The following is a 25,429-nucleotide window of genomic DNA, read 5'->3' as shown; positions in this document are numbered from 1 at the left end:
ATTCAGTATTATGTCGAATCAGTGAACGTGCATTAATTAATACTGCTCTCCACTCCTTCAGAATAGGCCTATTTTGTTGTGCATCTTGACTGGTAGTTTCCTTTACCTTAATATAACTGAAGTTCAGCTTGCAATTTTCGCACCTCCTTGGCTCGAGCCTAAGGTCTATTGGTCTAAAGCAGAGAGCATTAATATTAGTATTCAGCTTTAGGAGATCCTCTCGCGAATATGTTAGTGGTTTATAACATTTAAGAATTGGAGCAGGGGTCATCATGACGCTAGACGCGGGCCAGACGCGGACGGGCGCAGACGGGCTTGCCTTAGGCGCGCCTACGGCGCGCACGTGCCATTCCTCCTCTTATCTCCCCCGGGCCGTAAACACTATCCCGCTAAACCCACTCCTCCTAAGATGGTGGTACCGCGTTCAAGTGTAGGCCCCCGGAGTCATACACAACTAAGGTGCAAGTGCAGGTATGGAGTATCAAAAATATATAAATATGTTATTTTGCTAAAATCAGTCTTAAAATGATCATAAAAATTCTCGTAACTTGGCAGAGTTCCTTACCGTCGATTACTCCCGGCTCAAGCCTCAGGAGGTCAACAGGAAGCCCGCTTGTGCCACTCCTCCTCTTATCTCCCCCCGGGCCGTAAACACTAGCCCGCTAAACCCACTCCTCCTAAGATGGTGGTACCGCGTTCAAGTGTGGGCCCCCAGAGTCATACACAACTAAGGTGCAAGTGCAGGTATGGAGTATCAAAAATATATAAATGTTATTTTGCTAAAATCAGTCTTAAAATGATCATAAAAATTCTCGTAACTTGGCAGAGTTCCTTACCATCGATTACTCACCGGCTCAAGCCTCAGGAGGTCAACAGGAAGCCCGCATTTAAAAAATAAAATACAAAATCAGTAGGATTGCTAAGACGAATTCGGAAGCCATGCCTCCTTTTTCCACCACTCTGCAAACCTTCCTCCTGACAGACTACGGGATGGGAGATGAAGTCCACTTTACTCCTGAGGGACTTTGGGGGCCAAGAAGCCCTCCTGGTACCTCCTGTAAGTTCTACACAGCGGAATACCTGAGCGCTGGTTGGAGGCCCAGCACCTTTCTCTACCACTCTGCAAACGTGAATACTAGTTAAAGAAGCATGTTTCTGCACCTCTGACTTAGATGTAGTTTTAATCTCCCTGCCCTATTATATACTAGGGCCTTACAGGGGAGGTCATGCCAATCACAGGGGTACCGCAACCCATGGTGTACCCTAGTGTATGTAGGTGTTTTCACTGTATTCTAAGTGTCTTTTAGCATAGCACTGGCTCTAGGCCTGGTTAGTCAGAGTAAGTTACCACCAGTACCTGTCAGCAAAAGGTTGGGGGCACAGGATGACTTTGCAACAAGGCCTCTTTCTGCCCTTCTGTTGGTTCTTTCTGCATATCTCTTGCTTCTTTCAACACTTTTCTTCGTCTTTCTGGACTTCTGTTGGCTTTTTCTGCATTTCTCGTGCTTCTTTCTGTGCCTTTCTTCCTCTTTCTGCACATGTCCTCCCTCTGTAGGCATAGTTAGAAATTAGCATTTAAAAAACCTTAGAAATTCACTGAAAAAACCACAGATTTCAGGGATGTTATGGTTAGTTTGACATTTCACTCATACAAAACCATAAAAATTCGGCCGTTATAGTTAGTTGAGCTAAGTATAACTCGCGCCCCTGCAATGCACTGCTGATTACATCACATATTACATCACTCATGACATGGTCAGTGACATCACTCATGACATCTCACATGACATCCCTCCACACACTAACCCCAGTCCTTGCTGGATATGGGAACTAGAGGCACAGGGCTTAGGGGCAAGCCAGCCTCCACTCTACTATGTATCCACAAAAATGGGCTGCCCCTAATATGGGGTCCTACAGTTTCCTACAAAGTAACCTTGAGATGCAGCATCAGTGGGGGAATCTAATAAAAAATTACGGACTGGCCTCACACACCGCCCGGTGTCATGCTTCATTATCGGCTGTCCTCGCCCTCTAAAAACTTTGTTTGATAGAGTGCGGGCATACACCTGGAGACAGGGATGCAGCTCTAAAGCTAAGTGATTGCCGTGAATAGGTGAAAAGTGATCTAAAAACAATTACATTTGTCAAAAGACCATATTTATTCATAGAACAAATGTATGGTATTAAAATAAGTGAGCGGTGATCCGGGACGTTATTCTCCCTTCACCGTATAAAGTGTGGTCAACATGTTTCTGCATTCGTGTCCCCTAAGGGTACGTAGCATTCGTCCGGACCAAAAAAGGGGGATTTCTAACTATGGGCGCTGTCTCCTCCCACCTAGTGCAAAAAGAAGATGCCTCTAGGGGACGGGGGCTGTATACTTCGCACTCCCCGCTCACCGACGGGGAGACCGAGAGGACGCCTGTAGATTGAACGTCTGGAAGCGCTGAATACAGACAAAAGTCATAGTAGGCCCTTCCACTCTCGCCCTCCCATGGAGCAAATAGGATAGTATTTTAGGAATCACTAACAGTGGTACTACACCGAGCGGGGAGAGCAAAGTATACATCCCCCGTCCCCTAGAGGCATGAGTGTGCTAGAAAGTAAGGAGAGCAATGTTTTGTTTTGTATCTTAGGTGTCCAGACGAAGATTAAAGGGTTACCTTGAATCCTCACTATATGGACTGAATCGATATTCTGAAGTGTTCTTTTGGGAAAAAAATGAAGTTTTCTTGAGTTTTTATTTTTATTTTTCATCTGTAAAACTAGTGGTTAGATTTTTGTCACATTTTTTTAAATCCTTTTTTCTTTTTTTCCCAAGCCTTTTATATATGAGCTATGACAACCAATAAGCAGAAATGCTGTCAAAAATTATGAATAATTTTATTAGCATTGATAACAACATCACTAGTTGACTTATCTTTGTGTTTAATCTCGCCAGTTGGCTATGATTCATGTACAAATAAGAATAAAGAATTACCCATTTTTTATCATAGTTTAGTGAATGCGAAGTTAACACATATAAATAGGGTTTTAGGTAATTACAAGGAGAATATATATTTTACTTTATTGTCTGAGTATGCAAGGATTATGAGAATGAAAGACTGTTTCATATGCACATTCTTCCAACCTCCTTCATAGAGGGTGTGACCTGTCTTCAACTTCGCTTGCCATACTCCCTATTGTGTAATGTTTTTGGTAATGTATTCTTGAATCAAGAGTTCCTAGCGCTATATCTATAACGTCGCCTTAGAAGCTGTTCCTGAAACTAAAGTTTTGAAATTACTAAAGATCTGTTATGCACTCTAACCTGGAAGCTAAAATGACTATCAGTGGGATTGCATATACACTGAATGATGTGAAGCGTGAATTATATAACAGTACAATGAGAGAAAGGTTGAAATTAATAACATTTTGAAAAAACAAGAGGGATTGAATTGGAAGAAGAAGTGGAGGAGAAATTCAGGAATGCCTCTTAGACTGGGAGTGGAGCAGGAAAAGAAAGAAGTAATTTGTGTGGTGTGTGAAAAGTTTCAACCCTCTGAATCACTTGAATTTGTGGGTAAGAGTGAGTGTATTTTGAGTTATGTAGTTGATGATGATAAGTTTCTGATTGGTGAGGAACCAATCCTCAGTAGAATTGATTATGTTTTCCTGCAAGATTGTGTATTTTAACCTCCCACATAGTTGGGTGGGAAGCTGCCATAATGCTCTAGTGCTCCCTTGTGTATACCATATGAACGAGATGAGTCTTAAAAGATTACGGCATGGTTTTGTGCATATGTTAAAGGATGTGTTTGGTGTTTTGATTTCTACTATTAGTGTGGCTTTGAATGATGTGAAAATTAGAAAATTGTCTACATTGGTTGATCATCTGGCTTCTAACAATGTGGAAGCATTAACTCATTTCAAAGAAGAGCTTATAGCTATGCATGCACTGAATATTCAGGGTTGTCTAGCTTTAGATATTAGTCTCGCAAAAGAAGGCGGGGTATGTTGTGTGTTGGGGGTTCAACAATGTTGCACCTTCTTATCTAACAATAGTGTGCTTACTAATAATCACCACCATCCCTACTAATGCCCCCACCATCCTTCCACCATCACAACATTCCCTCCACCTCCAAACTAGCCTCCACAAACCACCTAAACACAACCACACAAACCATCATTACCTAACTACCTACAACCACCCTACCCTAACCACCACCACTACCCTCACCACCCACCCTCAACACTACGTTCACCACCATCCCCTCAACCCCAACCCTTAACACCATCACCACCAATCTAAGCACCACCACCACCATTCCCACCACCACCTCACCACCACCACTCTTACCACCTTCATCAGCATGACCACCTTCACCACTGTACCACCATCACCCTCACTACCCTAACCTACCTACCTACCTACCCTAAACCCCACCACCCTTTCACTTTACATAGCTTTTTGTTTCTGTAGAATGTCTTCATTTTTTAACAAACATTTTCAACTCATTACTGGATTGCTGTTTTCATGGAAAGTTGTGCATACTTTTGCATTTGTTTACTCTTGAGTAACTTGTTCTCACTATGCATCTAGGAATCGAGTAAAGCTGTCATCTCAAAGATTTACTATTGCTATCTATCAACCTGTCGGTCTTAACTATGGAAATAAATATGTGAAAGTTGGGAAGGACCTCTATTGTACGATTTTGCTTTGAACCCTAAGGAGAGTGCTCGCTAGGTAGATACACATTTGCATAAACTTCATATTTGATTGCCTTGCACTTTTTAATTGCTGTACATTGGGAATAAGAAACCGTAGAATTCATCACCTTATGTGGCAAGCTTTTACTAAAGCAACCTGCAAATGTAGTCATTCCTGCCTCGAAGACTAGCTGTGTGGGCTTTTCTTCTTCCTCTTCTGTTTGGTACTGCCCTGGAGCATAGCGTCATTACCTGTGCCATTCTACTGCTGACTTTTCAGACACTCCTTTTTTAGAGGTCTCATTTGCCAACACTGCATGCGCTGTCCACTGGGAGGAGTACTGTTTACCATAAAGGGCTTGGGGCTTGCGCGTTGCTTACCATTCATTAGCTGCCCCCTAATTGGCGAGTAGGTGCCAGGAGTCACTTACTTTTCTTTCTGTGGAGCATGGACCTAGCACAGATTGATTCAAATTAATTAGTGTATTCTGCTCATGCTGTGATACAGGTACTATTTCTTCTTCCCCTCCCACACCCTTGTCCGTGGTGCTTTTTCCCCTTAGCATCCACCCCTTCTCCATGTTGCTTCTTCCTTTAGCACCACTTCACCCCAAAATCTGAGACAGTCATTGTAAAGCTTCCAGATTTTCAATTCTGGAATAACTTTGGTTCAAAACTCCGACAGTGTGTTCTGTTTGCCTCTTCTCATAACAAGGTGATTGTTACTCACTCTCATTCGCTATCATGGTTGAGTTCTGAGCATGTCTACTACTCCTGTTTGGAAAAGAATTTTAACACTTTTATATCCACAACACTGCACTACCTGGCTCCATCTCCTTTATCCCCAACCGGTACAATTTATGTTGCTCCCTCACATTCTATCTCCTCCAAATCTAAAATGCATTTATTTGTAGAAAAAAAACTAAGTCTTGCTGAAGTATGTACAAAACTAAGTCTTGCGTTGTACATACTAATAAGCTCCTGCATCGGATAGAAGGTATCAGATGTTTACATAGATCGTAGGTCTAGATAAATGGTAAAGTATTTGATTATAATTGTAATTATTTAGCACAAGGCTTTGAAGTGCCATAGTCACTAGACTTACGCAAATTTGGTGAAAGGCTGACTAAATTATGAGGCTAGAAAAGGCAAATTCTGCAACATAATTGGGCACAAATTTTGATAGTATTACTTCATTATTTTATTATTTTTACACATGTTAATACTGTCTTGCAAATATTTTACCTCATTACCTCACAGTGCTAGTTTAACAACCAAATACAGAAGTAAGCAACTGAAAGATGACCAGTTAAGCTTTAGGAAGGGCCTTCCACTGCACGTGAACACGTGTCGCTATGTTTGTAGTAATTTTTCATTTGTTTGAGGTAGAAATCTTTTGTTTTTGTTTGTTAAAATCTACAGATTATGCAGTAGATTATGGATTATGTAGCTCATAGTTACAAGGGGAAAAAAGCTGCAGCTGCAGAATCGCATAATTCCAGTGGCCCTGGCCAGAGGGCAAATTGTAGTGGTAGGGCAAGAAACTTTCCATACCACACAATGCCTCTTCACACCACGCCACACAATGCCACTCCACTCTACGCCACACAATTCCACTCCACAGAATTCCACTCCACGCAGCACAATTTCACTCCTCTCTACTTCATACAATTCCACTCCACAACACACAATTGCACTCCATAACACTCACTTCCACTCCACTCCATACAATTCCATTCCATGCTGCTCCACTACACACAATTCCACTCCACGGCACACAATGCCACTCCACTTCACTTCACCCACATAATGCCACTCCACATCCCACAACGCCACCCCACTCCACTCTACTCCATTCCACACAATGTCACTCCTCTCCACTCAAACCCTCCCCATCCCACACAATGCCAATCTATTCCACTACATTACATGCCACACAATTCCAGTCCTTGCCATTCAATGCCACTCTACGCCATGCAATGTCACCCCAATGCCGTGTCACACATTGCCACTCCACTCCAAACCACATTATGCCATTCCACTCCACTCAGTACCACTCCATTCTACTTCACGCCACACAATGCCACTCCACTCAGTGCCACTCCTCTCAATGCCACTTCAACACACTCCACTCAGTGCCACTTTACTCCACTTCTCACCACACAATGCCAATCCGCTCCACTCAGTGCAACTCCAGTCCACTCAGCACCGCACAATGCCAGTTCACACCATACCACACACTGCCACTCCACTCCAATCCACACAGTGCCACTCCACTCTACTCTGCGCCACTCCACCCAATGCCACTCCACTCCGTTATAATTGTATTTATATAGTGTTTACTACCATTGACAAGGCTTTGAAGCGCTTTGTGGCATGGCTCTTTACTCAGTGCCTCTCCACTCCATGATACTTCTCCTCCATGCCACACAATGCCACTTCCCTCCACCTCATTTTACACAACACCACTCCTCTCTACACATCTGAGTGCCACTCCACTCAATGCCACTCCACTCCACACAGTGCCATGCTACTACACTCAATGCAATGCCACTCGACACCACAGAACAATGCCACTTCAATCCACTCCATGCCTCACAATGCCACTTCAGTCCAAGCCACACAATGCCACTCCTATCTATTCCTCGCAATGCCTCCCCATACCACACAATTCCATCTCACTCCATAGCACACAATGCCACTCCATGCCCCACAGTGGCACTCCACACAATACCACTCCATTCAAAGCCTCTCAACACAATGCCACTGCACTCCATGCCACACAATTCCACTGAACTCCTCACCACACAGTGTCAATGTATTTCACTACACACAATACCACTCGCCAACACACTGCACTTCACACCACTCCACAGCACACAAAGCCTCTCCATGTCACACAATGCCACGCCACTCCACACCAAACAATGCCACTCCAACAAAGCCAATACAACCTCACATAAGCAAGATTTATTGGTTTTGCCAATGCTTGTTCTTTTTGGTTAAGCACTCCATGAGAGTGCATGTGTTTTCCAGCTGTCTCCCTCATATACTTCTCTTTGCACCTTCACGGCGTTCCATGTTGTTTTTGCCTGTGTGCTTCTCCGGAACTCCCCACTGTGTTGTGCTTGGCCTTATGTGCTTTTCCCCATATTGGTTTCTTACCCGTGTGCTTCTCCCCGTTCCACATGCGCTCTCTCTTGCCTGTGGAATGACCAGTGGAACTATAAGTTGCTCTCTCTCGCCTGCTTTGTGTACTACGTCCACTCTATATGATGCTTCAGAACCCGTCCTCCATGATCTCCCCTGCACCTTTCATGTCCTTCTACTCCTCCTCCTCAGCGTTGCTTCCCACACCCAATTAAAAAAAAAACACTTTAGCACTAAAAAATGTTCTTACCAATCCAACCTGCTGCTTGGTTGCGACAGGACACCATTTAAAAAAAAATCATCTTTAGCCATGCTGCAAAGCATCGCTAAAAACCATTGGCAAACCCAATCTTCACAAAGGCGAAACCTAATGTCTTTTTCCAATGCTTGTTACATTTGTGTTTCGGTGCCATTTAGGAGCACATTGCCTCATATATGGTTGAGGTTTGACACCGTCCCTAATCCTGCATAGGTGTTTAGCTTGATTATCTGATAAGATAGTGTCAAAGGTTGCCAGAAAAATCTTTCCATTGGCTTTGAAGTGGTGGGTCATACCTATTCCAGCTGACCAGTCAGGAGATGCCTGACCAGCAACTGAAGTTGGAGGCCTGATGGAGGGGTGGGACCCTGAAGTGTGGTGCCACTCCAGAACAAGATCATCCAAGCAGCAGCAAGAGTCTAAGAGCCAGCTTTTCAAGCTAGTTTCAACTGTGCTCATTGGGGGCAGAGAAGCTAATGAGCAGGTAAGTAGGGGTAGTAGGGAGGTGCGGGGAAGCAGTGTTATAATGCAGGTCCCTACAGTAAAGGGGCCCAACCACTACAGGCCTCCAGACCATTCAGGGGGACCCCATTCAGCACAAAATCACTAAATATCTTTGAGGTATGTGAGACTCAAGGGCCCCTCATCACATTCTGAAAGAGGCCCAAACATTTTGAATTACATCACTAAAGGGGAGAGAGTGCATCTGGGAGGTCAGCATTGTCATGAGGTCCTCAGAAGGTGAGACAGAGAGGATCATGTGCAGAGAGCCAGCATAGAGGGGACTGGGGTCCCTGAGTGAGTGTGGCACCCTATTTCTATGTTTAAGCAAATGGATTTGTTACCCTCCATAATTCATGCGCCCTTTGGTGACCTCAGAAGGATGAAACACTGAGCCACGCCACCCTTGCCGTGATGTAGGTGTAACTCGCAGGCTACACACACATCATCACATTCACTACATTAACCAGCTTTGCTGTCTCCGAAGCTAAACACGCTTTCTTGCAGGGGATTTAAACCACGTGTCATCTTGTTGGATATCAGAAATTACTGTGCAAACATTTCTTAAACTTTGCAACAAAATCAGCTCTGTCCGTACGTGTTTTTTGTTTGACAATCAGCTTTATTAATTTTAAGGAAACAAAAACAGCAGTACAGCACTTTTGATCAACAATCTGTGGCACTTCAGAGTGTGCCTGTAGTGATTCTGTCCGTACTTTAAATTGTAGATTGTCTGACGATACCAAGCCAAGGAGTAGTTGGAGGGAAAAGGGACATGGATGAGACCAACGACAGGTGGAAATACTTAGGCCTAGTTTGCATGGAGTGTTTAGAGACAAGGGCAGGGCGAAGGGATGGAATGCTGGAGGGGCATAGGATGGGCGAAGAGAATGAGTGTAGGAGAAAGGGACGGTTAGAGTGTCTGGAAAAGTGAGGAGGACAGGAGTGGACAGAAGTACAGGAGGCGAATGAAAAGACCAGCAGCCCAAATATTTGGAGAAAAACTTAGACCAAATATGGGCTGGAGAGAGACGGGAGGGGGCTGAGTTATGGCCTGGGATTTGTGCTGTGGCAGTGATTAATGAAGGAACTGGGGATCGAAGATACACAGTTGATGAGACCAATGAAGAAACTGAGGATTGGACGATACACAGTTGATGACACCATGACGAAGGTATACTTTGGGAGACGAGATCAAGGAATGAGTGGAGGTTCAATCTGTTGTGAAAAAATACACCAGACTCAATAGGCCTGAGTGTTTGTGAGAATCATATTTTAAAGCCAATAGCCCTTTAAGGGATGTTTTCTTATTACACTGTGTTAAATCCTGTACAAATATCTTTGTTACATAGCATTTCCTGATTACTGTAATAGACAAGTGTTTTGGTGTTGGTTAATTCCTTTAACAAACCCTGGGGGTGAAGATTTGCACTGTGATAATCCTTACTAGAACATCAGGAGTACATAGCAGGTATAGCTGTCTGCCACGCCCCTGTAATTAAAAGAAAACTACATACATACGTAAAGGGTCTTTGAGTCAATTCTCTACTGTATGCTTGTGTGTCATTCATGTTCTGACTCTGCCAGTGACAACATATTGGCTATTTTACTATGAGTGATAGCGTTTTATTCTCATCCTATATGCACATCCACCTGAAAACAAGTGTGCCTCAGTGGTGTGTTGGCGGCCCACTCTTGTTTTCCATTTTTTCTTCATACCTCCCCTGTCAATCATTTCCTTCTTTTAATTTATTCTGCATATGCTTGCTGTATTTGTGTCTGTTTTACGTCAGAGGGTCAAGTGGGTGAAGGGAAGAATGAATCGGTGGATAAAAGGATGCATTCTCAGTTCTCATACGTGTGGTGATATGGATGGCCATGCCCCCATTGCCTGGCATGTTATGGCCCATCACTCAGGGTGTTAGTCCCACTCAATTGCATGGTATGTTAGAACCCGAAGTTCAGATCTAGTTGCGGCCGTAGTCTCAAGCACACATCCTTTGTGGTCCATGACTATCGTTTTACATTCTTTGTTGTTGGAAATGACCATTGTTTGCTTGGTAGTCCTTGTGCTCCCCTCTTTAAACATGATGAAACATGGTATACCCCTGATTGGCACATATAGTTTACCTATGGGTCCCTATCAGATGGTACAAAGTGCACCCAAGTCCTGTAAGGTAAATGTACCAGTAGGCCTAAGTGCCTGGTGTGCCACCTACTGCCATGACACAGCAAATCCGACTCTAGGCCTGACCTTGCAGCCTGGCAGTGTAGTTTAAAACTGCCAGTTCGACCTGTCTAAATAAACCCTTTTGAGGGTCCTAAAACCTTTCTTCTAAATATTCACACTAGTCACCCCTAAGGTAGGCCTCAGTACCCTAATGCAGGGTGCATTGTATTTAAAAGTAGTAGATGTAAAAGTTTAATATTACGCATGTCTTTACAGTGATAAAGTCTCAAAGCTATTTTCACTGTAGATATGCCAGTTTCCTCCATAGGAAAACCTTCTATTACATTATGAAACCTTATAATGCTAATTTTGGTTTGAAAACAGCCAGAGAACTATTTCAAGGACTCTATTAATTAGTTAGTCAAACTATCAAGGAAAGGGTATTTTAGAAATCATTTATTTTCCCTGCCTAAAGCCTCCAAGGTCTTTCTGTAAGTATTCCAGCTGTCACCTGGGAGCTGATGACTCCCCTGTAGTAAGGTGTGAATTGCTCCCAGGTCAGGGAAAAAGGGCCTTGGGTGCAGGGAAGTGTTGTCCTTCCCTTGGCAGGACGGCCTGAGGTCTGTGCCCAGGCACTTGGTTAACTTTAAAGGAGGCCTACCCTGTGACAGGCAGATGTAGCTCACGTGTGGGCCTACCCCTTCTATTGTCATTCTAGTCAGGCTGGTACTGATCCCTGTGGGAGGGGGAGCTGCCCCACAACTGGTTTAGAGTAATCATAAGGGACATGTTGCCCATCTTCATAGCCACACCTCTGGGTGGGTGCAGGAAGCTCTGACCAGGGAAAGAAAGTTTCTGCCATGTTGAATTTATGGAGAGAAGGGTACTGTGGGATAGTTTATAGTAAATCTCACAGGAAGTGCTGTAAAAGTTGGCAGTCATCCATGGGAACTTTTACACCATTAGCCAGGCAGTGGCAAGAAGATGCCCCCACCCACATGCTGGTGCCAGGTATAAATATGGCACCCACAGCACCCTCCTCAAAATACTGCTGGACCAGAGGAAGATTCAGAAGAGGACCACTCTGCTGCCTGAAGATCTGTGAGGACTTTGTTCTACTTTCCCGGTACCCAGGACCCAAAAGTGACTCCAAGGGGCATACAGGTGACCCTCTGTTTGGGCTACAGAGATACAAAAAGCTTCAAGAGGCCTTTTTCATGCATTCCCAGCTGACCAGTTCCAGCCGGATCTTCCCTGGACCTTGCTGCCAGCCTTTGTTTGAGCTACAGAGACACAACAAGTTACAAGAGGCCTTTTTCCTGCATTCTTTGCTGACCAGACCTGCCCTAAACTCTGCTGCTTGCCTTTGCTGAAAATCAATTTAGCAAGATACGAAATTAGGTTATTCAGGCATCACCATGGTAAATTCAAATGAATGTGATTTTATTTTTATCACATGATTATCAAAGACAGTTTGATTCTCTACATTTAATTAAAATGGCGCTCGGAAAAAGGAATAGAGTGCTCAGAAGGTAAGGTGTGCTAGTGAGGGTTGTAGGAAAGGAAAGACAATGTGCAATATATACATCAGATACAGCTGAAACCTTTCCAGCCTAATTATGGCAAATTAATGCAAAACAAACACAGCAAATTATAGGCTCAGATAATTAATCTGTCGTCTATGCTTGAGAAGTAGTAAGAGACAGTCGACGTTTCGACCCCTATATGAGGGCTCTGGGCCCTCATAGTACGGGGAAAAGTGGGTCTTGAATTTCACACTTCCGACCAAGGTTGGTCAGTAACCTCCTTAGAGAATATCAGGTGTGCAGGGATTTTCTTTGCACAAGAGAAACAATTGAATCTGTTTCCGCCGTCCGACTTGGGGAGAATAAATTGCACATTTTCAAGAGCCTTAGGGCCCACCGCTTCCCAGTCTGTGGCCTGATTTTTCATGCTGCCTCAAATCGGTGCTCTTCCTCCCCCCTCCTCCAATCTTTGGTCCTGATAAAGACCCCAGGATAAGGATCAAATTACCTTTATTGAATATAGGGATTGAAACGTTGACGGTCTCTTACTACTTTTCAAGCATAGACGACAGAGATTAATTATCTGATCTTATAATTTGCCATGTTTGTTTTGTATTAATTTGCCATCCTTAGGCTCGATAGGTTTCAGCTATATCTGATGTATATATTGCACATTACCTTTCCTTTCCTAAAACCCTCACTAGCACATATTCCCTCCTGAGCACTCTATTCCCTTCTCCGAGCACCATTTTAATTAAATGTACAGACAATCAGGCTGTCTTTGATAATCATGTGGTAAAAATAAAATCACATTCATTTGAATTTATCATGGTGATGCTTCAATAACCTAATTTCGTATCTTGCAAAATTGATTTCCACTGTGACCATTCTCTGTTGTACTGTATGCTACCTGTGTCCAGTGGTATTTTGGGTTACTCCATTGTTACATAACTTGCTTTACCTTTGCTGGACTGAGCCTAGATGTCCCAAGTGCTGTCCTCTAAGTCTAGATCTTTTGGCTAGTGTCAATGTGTACTCCTATGGAGAACTATCAGGAGACCGGGACCAACCTGCCCAGTCGATCAGACAAGGGTGCATTACCACTGGGCCTTACTTCGTCATAGCTCCGCTACGTCCTTCTCTTGACGCCGGAATCTATTGATGCTGAGTCCTATTCAGCTCCAGCCTGCTGTTGTGTCCTACTGAGGAAATCCACCCTCTGAGACAGTTTTTAAGTCTGACGCACGAAGCTTCACGGGTACCATGAAAGGGAATCCTGTTAATGCCAAAGACCTCTGTGGTGAGAAATGTAAACTTTACCTGCTCTGAGCTTTTCCTGCTTAAACTAATGGCTTCACAAGACTCTGTCCCAATGCCTGAATCGGCTGAAGTCGAGCCCCTTCTCGAATTCAGCCTACTGCCTTGTTCTGCTGAAGGCTTTCAGCATCCATAAAGTACCTAACCGTGAAGGTAACTTTTTGACAAGGAATAAAACCTGGTTGTTGTTTCCAAACAGTGCTCAATTGTGGTCGGCCTTAAAACTTTCCCTTGTACCAAACTTGCTCAACTTGATGACTGCGGTTGGTGCTTTTCATTTTTAGTGTTATTTTTGCACTTTACACTTTAAAAAATCATAAATCCAGTTCTACTGATTTTCTGTATACTCAACCCACTGTATATGTGATTCTGAACTGTATGAATGCTTGGATCCTGTCCCTGATATGCACCTGATCCTAACTGGAATCTTTTTTAGTATGTACAACCTTCAAAGAACAGTTACAATAAAGTCCAGTTTGACTGATTGGATTTTTGTTGTTTTGGTGTCATTTTATTTATTACAGTATTCTCTATTTTTCTCAATTGGTGTGGAATTTTTTACACATTGCCTCTAAAGTTATGCCTGTCTGCTCAATGCGATAGCTATCAGAGGGTTGAGCTCAGAAAGTTAAGGGACTTTTGTGGTTCATCCTGAGAAGAATAGTGGTTATTACTTGAGTTGGATTCTCGCCCCACTCAACTAATAACCCAATTTCTTAAAATTGTTTCATATGTAATTTTTAAATGTACTCAATGCATTCAACTACGATGTCGAGACCCAGAATGCAAAAGTTGATGTCTAACTGTAAGAATAAGATGTCCTCAACGTCACCCTACCAAGTGGACAATGAAGATGGCACTCAGGGATCTAGCATGGGAGAGGGCATATGCCCAGCTAATTTTCCGAGTTTTTGTGTATAATGACATGGGGCATCAGCATGTGTTCCTACCACACACTGGAACCCTATTTAGTCTCCAGATTTCACTGGCAGAACAGTACAATTACTAAGTGCTTCCACTCACTTTGTTATTGTAAATAAACAAAAATACTATTAATTAACATTTTGTACTGCTCACTGCCCAGTTAAAATTTACATCTACAAGGGATGGGCATCGTTCCATTCTATTAAAATTAGCAGCAAGGAGGCCTAAATAAGACAAAGGAGCAGAAATTGTTTTTTAGTGACCTGAAAATACTTGCAAGTTTCATCTTCATTACAAGTGAACCGGGTAATTCCGGTCCCTTTGGAAACACTTATTTGCACAGGAATCAGAACTATAAATGTAACCAATTACTGGATCCCTCGCATATATGCCAAGATAAAGTTTAACAAGCCAGATCTGCCAAAATTTACTGGCAAATTCCGAAGCATGATGAATTAGGTGAAAAGCAAAAAATCTGCCTGTCATTCAGCATTGTCAGTGGGAAAGCACTGAAGTAGAATTGATTTTCGCACCTGGGAAATTCTGAACCCCGGAGTATCAGTTTCACTTAGTAATTACTTCATCTGGGCCACTCGTAATGATATCAATTATAACACCACACACACGTGGGGAGAGCCTTGCAGAACAGTAGTGTTTTTTTTATTTTTATGTTACTTTTTCTTACCTCAAAACTCAGCAAGAATGAAGGGACTGTGCTGCAGAGACGGCCCATGTACAATAGTGCAGAAGGTAGTCTTTTTATTGTGCCTGCAGGGTTTGAAGCATAGTCAAATTGCTACCCACTTACAAAACAGACAGCAGTCAATAGTTTTTAGGTCAAGCCTAACAGCGCGCATGCGTTGTCTGCATGACCTGCTGTAATCAATAAAATGACTGTATTCCCGCCTCCTACTTACCATTGGTGCACTCCAGGATCGCTCTTTTTTGCTGCCTTCTGTCTCGTTCCCGCTGCTGATACCTCACTTCCTTTCAATGCTGAGGGGCGCCGGTAAAGTACAGTGTAAGTACGCTTGTTTAATATATGTTCCTTCCTACATATTTGAGGTCCTTTGTTTTTCAGGAAACGTCTGTCATTAATGAGCAGCAATTCCAGCACCTCCTATTTTATTACCTAAGTCTACCATTTTCTGTCCAGTTTTTTGCTTTCCCTCACTTCAGATATGCCGTGCTTTCTGAGCCTCCTTCCCACGCTCTGGAGTCAGCCGCTCTGACCTCTCCCACGTGCTTGGTTATAAGCACGGCACCCGCTTTTCCGATGCAGCGCTCCATGAGGCCCTGCGGTCATCAGCACAGCACCACTTCTCCGATGCAGCAATCCGTGAGGCCTCGCGTTTATCAGCAGGGCACTTGCTTCTCCAATGCCCTGCTCCGTAAGCCTCCGCGTTCCAGAGTCAGCTGCTCTGGCCTCTCCCACGTGCTTTGTGGGGCGCTCCCACCTGATAGTCACTGAGTGAGTTCTGTCTCTCAAACATGCACACTACCATTTGTACATGCCGCTTGCCTAGTACGTCATTTCCCTCTCACACACCTTTCAGCATGGAACATAGTCTTACAAATCTGACAATGTAGCTGCATGTTGCACACTGCCAGCCTTCTAATTCTTCAATGGAATATGTATCTACACATAGTTCTTTTTCAAAATTGTGCGCCCTCAATTTTCTCTGTCTGCAAATTACATTTTGTGCAACTTGCACACTCAATTGAATATATACCTGCACACACTCTACCCCTTGTCCTAAGTTCTCACTATCCATTTGGATCTGTGTCTGCACATTGCACACTCATCAACCAGGGCTTCTTAATGGGATCCAGCTGTTGCACAGTGTCCTGCAGAACTCAGGATGCATATACTTACTACTCTGATACCCTGATCTCCTTCTCTTCTGACTCACCTGTGATGTATTGGTTAGGTCGAAGTAGTGGTGCCCTATGTGATATTCCATATGAAGTGGCATAGGAATGTAGCATCATAAACCATCGTCGCTGTGCCATACAGGAAAGGAGCTGTTTGTGCCTCTGCATTAACGGCTTGTCATTTATGAATGTAAACCCTGATGCTTTCATCACACAATAAGGCACAGTGAGAATTCACATGTGACATCCACTACTTTGACCTGTACGCACACATGCCAGTGGAATTCCTTGGGCCTTGCTATTTGTGTGCATGTGGTCAGGTGTTGTTTTCTGATACTGCGGCCTTGAAGCTCTTTGGCAGCAGTGTTTTCTCTTTGCCTTCACTGTATAGATAGGCGTTTGATGTTCAGCAGCTGGGACTTGCACATACATAGCCACTTCTGTTCATACCATAGCATTGCTATGATAGCTCACGTGCAAGACAGAGAAGGAAATCATTGTTTGTACATCATACCAAAAGCAGAAATTGTCACTCTCCAGGTCTGTAGCAGAAGATTTAAGCTCTTAGAAATTCTGATCATTAGCAATTTCAGGAACTGGAAATAAAGCAAGGAGCATTAATGCCAAGATTGGAGTTAATTACATGGTTTGACCCTACTGTTTACTCACCATATTTGAGCAAACTAGAATCAATTCGAGAATATAGCAAAGGAGGAAAACAGAAGGAAATAAAAGCCGCAACTAAGGGTTGGCCCAAGGTCGAGATGACATGGGAAGCAGACGTGTGGCTTACATAAACCGATTTAACAATGGCCAAAAAGAGCTAAAAGTTTGCAACGCCCTAATGTCAAGACATTGGTTGCCACTTGCCCACCATGCTACCCTCGCCTTCTGCCCACGTGTCAGTTTAGAACATGTAATCATCCACCATTGACTCACACACTATGCTCTTCATAAGTGGACTCAGGACCCTCCCATTCTCCCTCAGGCTCTCAGATACGGTAGAATCAGGTTGGTTGTACCTGTACACAGGAGGATTCTCCGATGATCCACTTATTGCCTCTATCTGCTGGTCCACAAAACTGCTTCCCATCGAAGACTTCAGCATTTAATCAGCAGTAACTGTCAAGCAAATGTCTCAGTGTTGACTTTATCCTTGATCTAGGACTGAAGGTCAACACATTTTACCAGAGCAAGTGTGCTATGGGCCATAATGCAAGCAAAGAAAATTGAAACTCTGACCTCAAGTTATGTAAGGAAAGACTGCTATAATCGGAGTGCAGTGGGCATGCCAAGCTCTGGTGCCACTGTAATGAGTCTTACTTGTATTAATAATAACTTGTTTTATATACAGTGCTTTATACCACACTAATATTAATAACGATGAAAGGTTGAGTTGGCCTTGCCAGGAATTACACGTGACCTGCAGATCACAGCTAATGTCTGATTCGACTATTTAACCCTCTGAGCACAGAGCACCTGACCGAGTTTGCGCCGAATTTTTCATAGTGAATTTTCTGACTTGTTTTAGACACGAGGAGTTACTGAGCAGATGCGGTCTTCGAATCCACACGCTGAGCAACTTTTGCAGACCAAGGCAACTGTGCGTATATGTTTTGTATTTTTAATGTACATCTTCATAAATTTCTTGTGAACCGAAGACACTGATTTTCAAAACACATTGGTCATTCCAGAAACAGTATTTGCTATTTATTTTTAAGATTGATGTCTGCATTTTCACATATTTGAGTTCCTTAGTTTTTCAGGAAACGTCTGTCATTGCTGATCAGCAATTCCAGCACCTCCTATTTCATTACCCAAGTCTACCATTTTCTTTCCAGTTTCATGCAAATAGTCAGCAAATTCTCCTTTCTACATTCCCTCTTCTGTCTAGGAAAATAAGGCTGCCTAGAAAACATCTTGAAGAGCTACAACACAAACCTCTATAGTGTAGTCTACAGAGGCATGTTTAATTATTTTGCATAGACAAATTAACCCGTTCCTGGCCACTTGGATGAACAGCACCGTTTCCATAAATGTATATGGCTGTGCTCCCAGTAGAGTTTACCACTTGCGGTGCTTATGGTTACTGGTAGCAGTTTGGGGTCTTGCAAGGGAACTCCTAGGCAGCAGGCGGGGATCGGTGTGCCCTAAGCATTGGCTCTGTACAATACATGGCGGTGCCAGGGAGAACTGTTTAGTTGTTGTGCACATAATGCAGCTGCGCATTCGTGCATTTCCATGTCTGTACACGTTTTATATACACGTGTGTGTATTTTTGGGGGGTCTTCATGTGTTATAATGTCTAAGGTGCCAGCACTGCAGTTGGGCCTCTTTTGAGCATCGCTCTTCTTTGCAGCCTCCTAATTGGTTCCCAACCCGATACATCACTTCCCTTTTCTTGTTGAGTAGTACAACTCGACTACAAAATGATTTCCATTCATTAGTAGCTGTCCGCTTCTATGAGGTACTATTTCTTCTACCGCCCTCTCATTCCTCCTGCCTCCATTTTTCATTATTTTTTTATGTGCCTTCAAGCAATTCCAACAAGGCTTACCACACTTTCCAGTTTCCATATTGGCACCTACTTTCATATTTGCAACGCGGGCGCCCAATTTCATGTTTTTTTTTTTTAATACCATGGTGGCCATTTCACGGGCAGCCATGCACATAACCTTTATATGCACGGGCACTGTGCTTAATTTGAGCACGACGCCTGCTTTTATATTTTAAAAAACTATTGCTCTTATTGGACTGCAAATGCTTGTTTTGTATGCATACTACACTGTCGGCATAGCAAAAAAAGGTCAAACTGTTATGTAAAGAGCAAACAGTAGTATTTTCCATACTAACTGCCAATTGGGGACTACAAAAAGGCTACTGTCACTCGGCTGCCTACTATAGGCCCGATTTACAAAAGTAAACTTATGCCAAAAGTCTAAGTTTATGACTTTTGATATTCACAAAGGGACTTACGAGCAGTATCTTCACCACTTTGGAGTTTCCACATTCGGGCTGAATCTCTGCACTCAGGAAGAGTAGATGTAATTTCATACCCCTACAGACAATTAATATCACCTGCAACCCCTGCACTACAAACCACATAAAAGCAGCACATATTCAAGGCTCTGGTTTTTCCACACCTACACTTCACCTGCCTGCTCTGTGCCTTGCTTTCAGCATGCAACATTTGAGGAGGAAGAAGAACTACACTGAGGAGGAGGCCAATATGATTGTCACATTTGTAGTGAGGAGCTACAAAAAACTGCATGGGCTACCTCCATACTTTGGTAATACAACTCAGAAGGCAGCCATATTGCAGCAGTTGGCAACTGCAGTCAGTGCATTTGGGAGGATGTCCAGACCATCACAGACCTCAAAAAGAAGTGGCAGGATGGGATAGATGGTAATTGCTGCCACTCGCTTTCCTAATTTGTGAGACTGCATGATAGGAATGTTATCTTTGCATATAAATTGAATGTTTTAAGTTTATTGCACTTTGCACTTTTTCATTGCTGCTATCCTTGAGCTCTTTACTGTGAGGGGAATCTATATCTTTTTAGAATGATGGATCATTTTTTAAAAAAAGAAATAAAGTCAATCAGTTTTAGGGGGCATTGTTATTACAAAGTTGGGGTATCGTGTTTTTATGATTTTTAAGACTTTTAGCTGTTCGAGGCAGTGGGAGGTCTAAACCATGCCGAACAGCAAGTGAGAATCTCTTAACCGCCATGTTTTTTGGTCGGTGCTCTATTTCTGACATTAAGGGGTGATTAGAAGGAGGGCGCTGTGCAGCCAGTTGAAATTGCTGCACTTGCTTCCCTAATTTGCGAGACTGCATGCTAGGAATTTTATCTTTGGACATAAATTGAATGTTTTAAGTTATTGCACATTGCACTTTGTTGTTGCTGCTATCCTTGAGAGCAATTTTGGTTAGCAGTCTAGTTTCTAATGTTAAGGGGCGATAAGAACGAGGGCTCCACCGGCGCACCAAAGGCAAGCCCATCTGCACACTAACGGGATCAGGGGCCAGGGACCCAGTCGGGTCCAACAAAAAAATGTCAGGTAATAGTTGTATATACCTGTGAAAATCTTTTAGCATTAGGCAATTCTCCTGGTTGTAGTGATATCTCTTGGTGGAAAAGCTTCCGTGGCCACCTAGAAGGCCCGTTTTCCTGTCTAAATTGTAACTGGGTCAGAAGCACTGATTTAACTTTGAAATGCCTTTATTTTAATGCAAGATCCCTACTTAAACACTACCACAGAGGCTAAGCCAGACTTACTGTTTATAACAGAAACCCGGCTTAAAGATTCATCCCAACCCGAACTCTCGCTGGCCACTCCATTAGGCTATGAAATATTGAATTGTGATAGAGTTGGCTGCACGGGAGGAGGCACTGCATTTATTTTTAAAGATACTTTTACCTGCTCCATTGAACTTAGCTCTCCTCAGACAGACTGTAAAATATTAGCCTACCAGCTGCCCTAGAAAAAATGAAAGCTGTCTGGAGGCATGGCCTTTATAGACTGCCAGTCTACCAAACCCAAATGACGACTAACCTCCTTGCTTAGATAATCCCTCTAAGTGTTAAGAACGATCATTATTAAGTCATTGGGAATTTTAACCTACATTAGAGCATTGGAATGTTGAGCACTCCATTGGAGACAATGGAGTGCTCCATGCTTCTACGGGCCGGTAAAGGCCTGCAGAGTAATATTCCAATGTTGCTTTTGTTCACAGCTATTGCTGTGAACAAAGGCCTCTTGGAGCTCGAGGGGATTTTAAACCCCTCGAACTCCGAGAGCTTTGTTTAATTTGGTAGAACATTCTGCCCTCTCGTGGCAAAATGTTCTAATAGCTGGGCTATACCGGCTATTAAAGTCCCGCTCCCTTGGAGCGGGCCTTTAATAGCCGGTATAGCCCTCTACAGCGGGCTATAAGGCTATATTAGAACATTGGAATGTTGGGAGCTTCATTGCAGACAATGGAGGGCTCCATGCTTCTACGGGACGTTAAAGGCTCGCAGAGCAACATTCCAATGTTTCTTTTGTTCACTACTTTTGCTGTGAACAAAGGCCTATCGGAGCTCGAGGGGCTTTAAACCCCTTCAGGCTCCGAGACGCCTTTGTTTTATTTGTTAGAACATTCTGCCCTCTAGTGGCAGAATGTTCTAATAGCCTTATAGCCCTTCGTAGCAGGACTATGCCGGCTATTAAAGTCCCGCTCCCTTGTTAAAGGCCCTCGCCTTCGGCTCGGAACATTAACGCTGGAGCAGGCCTTTAATTGCCGGTATAGCCCGCTACGGTGGGCTATAAGGCTATATTATGAGAATATGGAGGATCCACTTTGTAGATAATCAGAGATTTACATGAAAATGCTCCAACTAAAGCAATGGATTAGTAGCCCCACTCATAGAGCTGGCCATACTTTAGATCTTCTTTTTTCAAATATTGAAGCTACAAAAATTCTTGACACTGTCCGTTTAACACGGACAGATTACTTTTTTGTCACTTTCAATCTTACGTTACCAGTGGATCAAAAAATACCTCTGCAGCACACAAAAGACCGTGGAGCCGTATAAATGCTGAAAATTCCTCTAATCATTTTATTCTACCATCTAATAACCAAACAAAACCTCTAGATGAAAATATTAAAAACCTCAATGCTGCCATCACTAAGTCCATGGACAGATGTACGCCCCTGAAAGCAAATAAACCAGTTAGAGGTTCACTTTCAGAAAAATATAACTAATGATTTAAGGCTAGCATAAAGGAAATGCAAAGCTTTTGAACATACCCGTTGGCACTCAAAAACTCTAATATATTGCCTAAATCATAAAGACGAACTGAAAAAATATCACAAAGCACTAAGGAGGGCTAAGAAGGGCTACTTTATTAGGAGCTTTGAAGAGAATAGCAGTTCTTGAAAAGAGCTGTTCAAATTTGTAAAAGAGCTATCCCAGCCAACATGCCTCTCTCAAACGATTGTTTCCACAGATGCTCACTGAGGAAATTGGAAAGTGTTTTAATGATTACATTTAGAAAATCTACTCATCCTTTGACACTCAACCTTCTTTAGATGAGATACCATGGGAACTGCTAATCCCTCATCCAGAGGCTGCTACTCATTTGAGTTCGTTTGAAAGAATCAAGGAAGAACAAGTTGCAAAGTTAATGACTGACATTAGGTATGGATCTCCTCTCGATCCTTGCCCTCATTTTATCTATTCTAAGGTACCTGCTATACTGAAACCCCTTTTTCCCCCCACATTTTAATCAATCCTCGGAAGAGCAACATATTCTGATATTTGGTAGGCCTGGGCAGTGAACTTCGCTTCGTTCGCGGAGTTTGCAGAGTTTTCTGCACTCCGCACTCTGCGGAGCTCGAGGAGTGCAGAAAACTCCGCTTCGTGATGTGCAGCAGAGTTTTTTTCCCGCTCACAATCGCAAATGGTAAATTTGTCAGCGCGAGCTGCCGCTCAGGTAGAATTTCTACCCAAGCTGCAGGAATACCAGCACAAACTGCAGTCCGCCCTGCACTCCGCCACTCGCGGAACTTCGCAGAGTTTTTCCACAAACTATGCCCAGGCCTAATATTTTGGAGCAGGCTTTAATATTACCCCTAGCCAAGAAGCCAGGAATGGATGCGTCTGTGTGGAAAGAATTGTGAATGGACAGCTCAATAACTTTCTAGAAAATAACAACTTACTAGACCCTTCACAGACTGGCTTTTGGCCCAAAAATATTACTGAGTCCACCCTTTTCACCATACTGGATTATATCAGGTCAGTAGTTGATCAGGGTAAGGCCGCCGCTCTGATCCTACTCAAACTGTTAGCGGCTATCAACACCGTCTCCCATAGTCGGTTGATGAGGAAACTTCCTAAAATTGGATTCCACTCTAAACCTTTACAGTCATTTAGATCATTTTTAGGGAACAGAACACAATCAGTTCAGTTGAGCACTTTTAGATCCTGCCCCTATGCATCCAAATGCGGAGTCCCTCAAGGCTCCTCTCTGAATCTAACTCTTTTCAATATTTATGTCTCCTCCCTAGCTAAGCTGGTACGAAAATGGGGTTTCGAGATTTGCTCATATGTGGATGATACTCAACCTGTCATCTCCATGGGGGAGAAATATGAGGAAACTCAAAATAATTTCATTGTTTGAAAACGCAGTGCAAAAGAGACTTAGATGTTAATTTTCAGCAGAGCCCACCAAATATCGAGCTTTTCTTGGTGGCTCACATCTCTAGTAGAGGCACTGATACCAAAGAAATTAGCAAATAATCTTTCAATGCAGGAGCAAGTTAACGCCACTTGTGGAAAATGCTATGGTATCCTCAAACTACTGAGACGACTGTTCCAATGGATACCAGTCGACTGGCGTAAAACAATAGTCCAGACTTTATAAACAGATTAGACTATGGCAATGCCCTGTATGTGGGTATGGCCGAATATAGTTTTTTTACCAGGCTCTAGGTGATCCATAATGCTGCAGCGAAGCTGATCTGAATAGATACATTTCAGCATCAGCCTGCTTGGTAACTCTGCACTGGCTGCAAATGAAGAAAAGAACCAGCTTTAAGCTTCATTTTCATGCACGCAAGAATTTATATAAGACCGGGCCAAAACAATTTCGAACTAGAGTTAAATTTTACAAGCCCACATGCAAACTGAGGTCACAAAACCTTTCACTTGTCAAGGCCAAACAAATAAAAAAGCTAGGACTGGTGGCTGCTCTTTTTCAGATCCGACAGCGGCCCACTGGAACATCTTACCCTTAGACCTTCACTTGACTGATAACCACCTGTGGTTTAGGAACATTTTTTAAACTTGGCTTTTTAAAGATTAAGAGATTTCAGAAGTGGACCCAAAACACCACAAGATGACACAACAAGAAAGCAAACTGGTTCACCACGGCACTCCAAGAATCCAAGTGCTCCTGCTGAAAACTCTGGAAGTACACTCTGCCTACAAAACAGCCACCAAGGCACACCACCACCTCATCAAATCCACAAAGGAGAACTTTCTCTAAGACAGAATCCTCTCCAATTCCCACAACTCCAAGGAACTCTTCACCATTGGCAAACCCAACACCGAAACAACTGATGACCCTCTCTTAAGACCTCTGCAACAGACTCCGCTCCTTCTTTCACCTCAAGATCAAAACGGTCTATGACAACTTTGACGTCCAAGACTTCTGCATCGCTCCAACTCCCACCTCCAGTGACGCTACCCAACAGACCCTACTTACCTGGACCCCACTCATGACAGAAGACACCCTAAATACCATGAAGAGCATCCATTCCAGAGCACCTTCAGACCCCTGCCCACCACAGGGCCACCACAGCCATTGCACCCGAGCTACGTCGAACCATCAACTGCTCCCTCGAAACCGCCACATTCCCCAACAACTGGAAGTGTGCCAAAGTCAGCCCCCTCTTAAAAAAACCTCCACAGACCCAACGGACCTCAAGAACTTCAAGCCCATCTCACTGCTTCCTTTTGCAGCCAAGATCATCGACAAGGCCATAAACATCCAGCTCACACTTAATCGAAGCCAACAACATACTGGATACCTTCTCAATCCGGATTCCGCAGCACTGAGACCATCCTCCTTACCGCCACAGGCGACATCCGCTCCCTCCTCGATCAAGGCTAAATGGCAGCCCTCATCCTCCTGGACCTATCAGCAACCTTCAACACCGTCTCCCACTGCACAATAGCCACCAGACTCCACGGTGTCGGCATTCAAGGAAAGGCCCTAGACTGGTTACGCTCATTCCCTTGCACAGAACACCGAGAATAAGACTCCCGCTCTTCCTCTCAAAACCGACAAAGATCAGATGAGGAGTACCCCAAGAATCCTCCTTCAGCCCCACCGTCTTTAACGTCTACATGGCCCCCCTCGCAAACATCCTCAGAAACCATGGGCGCAACATCGTCTCCTATGCCGAAGACACCCAGCTCATCCTCTTCCTCCCCAAAAAACCCAACATCACGAGGCAAAACTTCC

At 43.5% G+C, this 25,429-nt stretch overlaps 1 long non-coding RNA gene across 1 annotated transcript in view; it reads left to right on the top strand.

The window, feature by feature from the left end:
* Window positions 1-25,429, top strand: part of LOC146860971 (uncharacterized) — a 148,679-nt gene that overhangs the window by 118,793 nt on the left and 4,457 nt on the right. Inside the window, exon 2 of the long non-coding RNA XR_014979224.1 lies at window positions 17,943-18,014. This is a non-coding gene — a long non-coding RNA (uncharacterized LOC146860971). The remainder of the gene's footprint in view (window positions 1-17,942; window positions 18,015-25,429) is intronic.

The sequence above is a fragment of the Triturus cristatus genome, chromosome 3_1 (assembly GCF_964204655.1).
Source record: "Triturus cristatus chromosome 3_1, aTriCri1.1, whole genome shotgun sequence".
NCBI lineage: Eukaryota > Metazoa > Chordata > Amphibia > Caudata > Salamandridae > Triturus > Triturus cristatus.
Note: the sequence above shows the minus strand (reverse complement) of the source record. Positions and strands in the feature narration are given on the sequence as shown.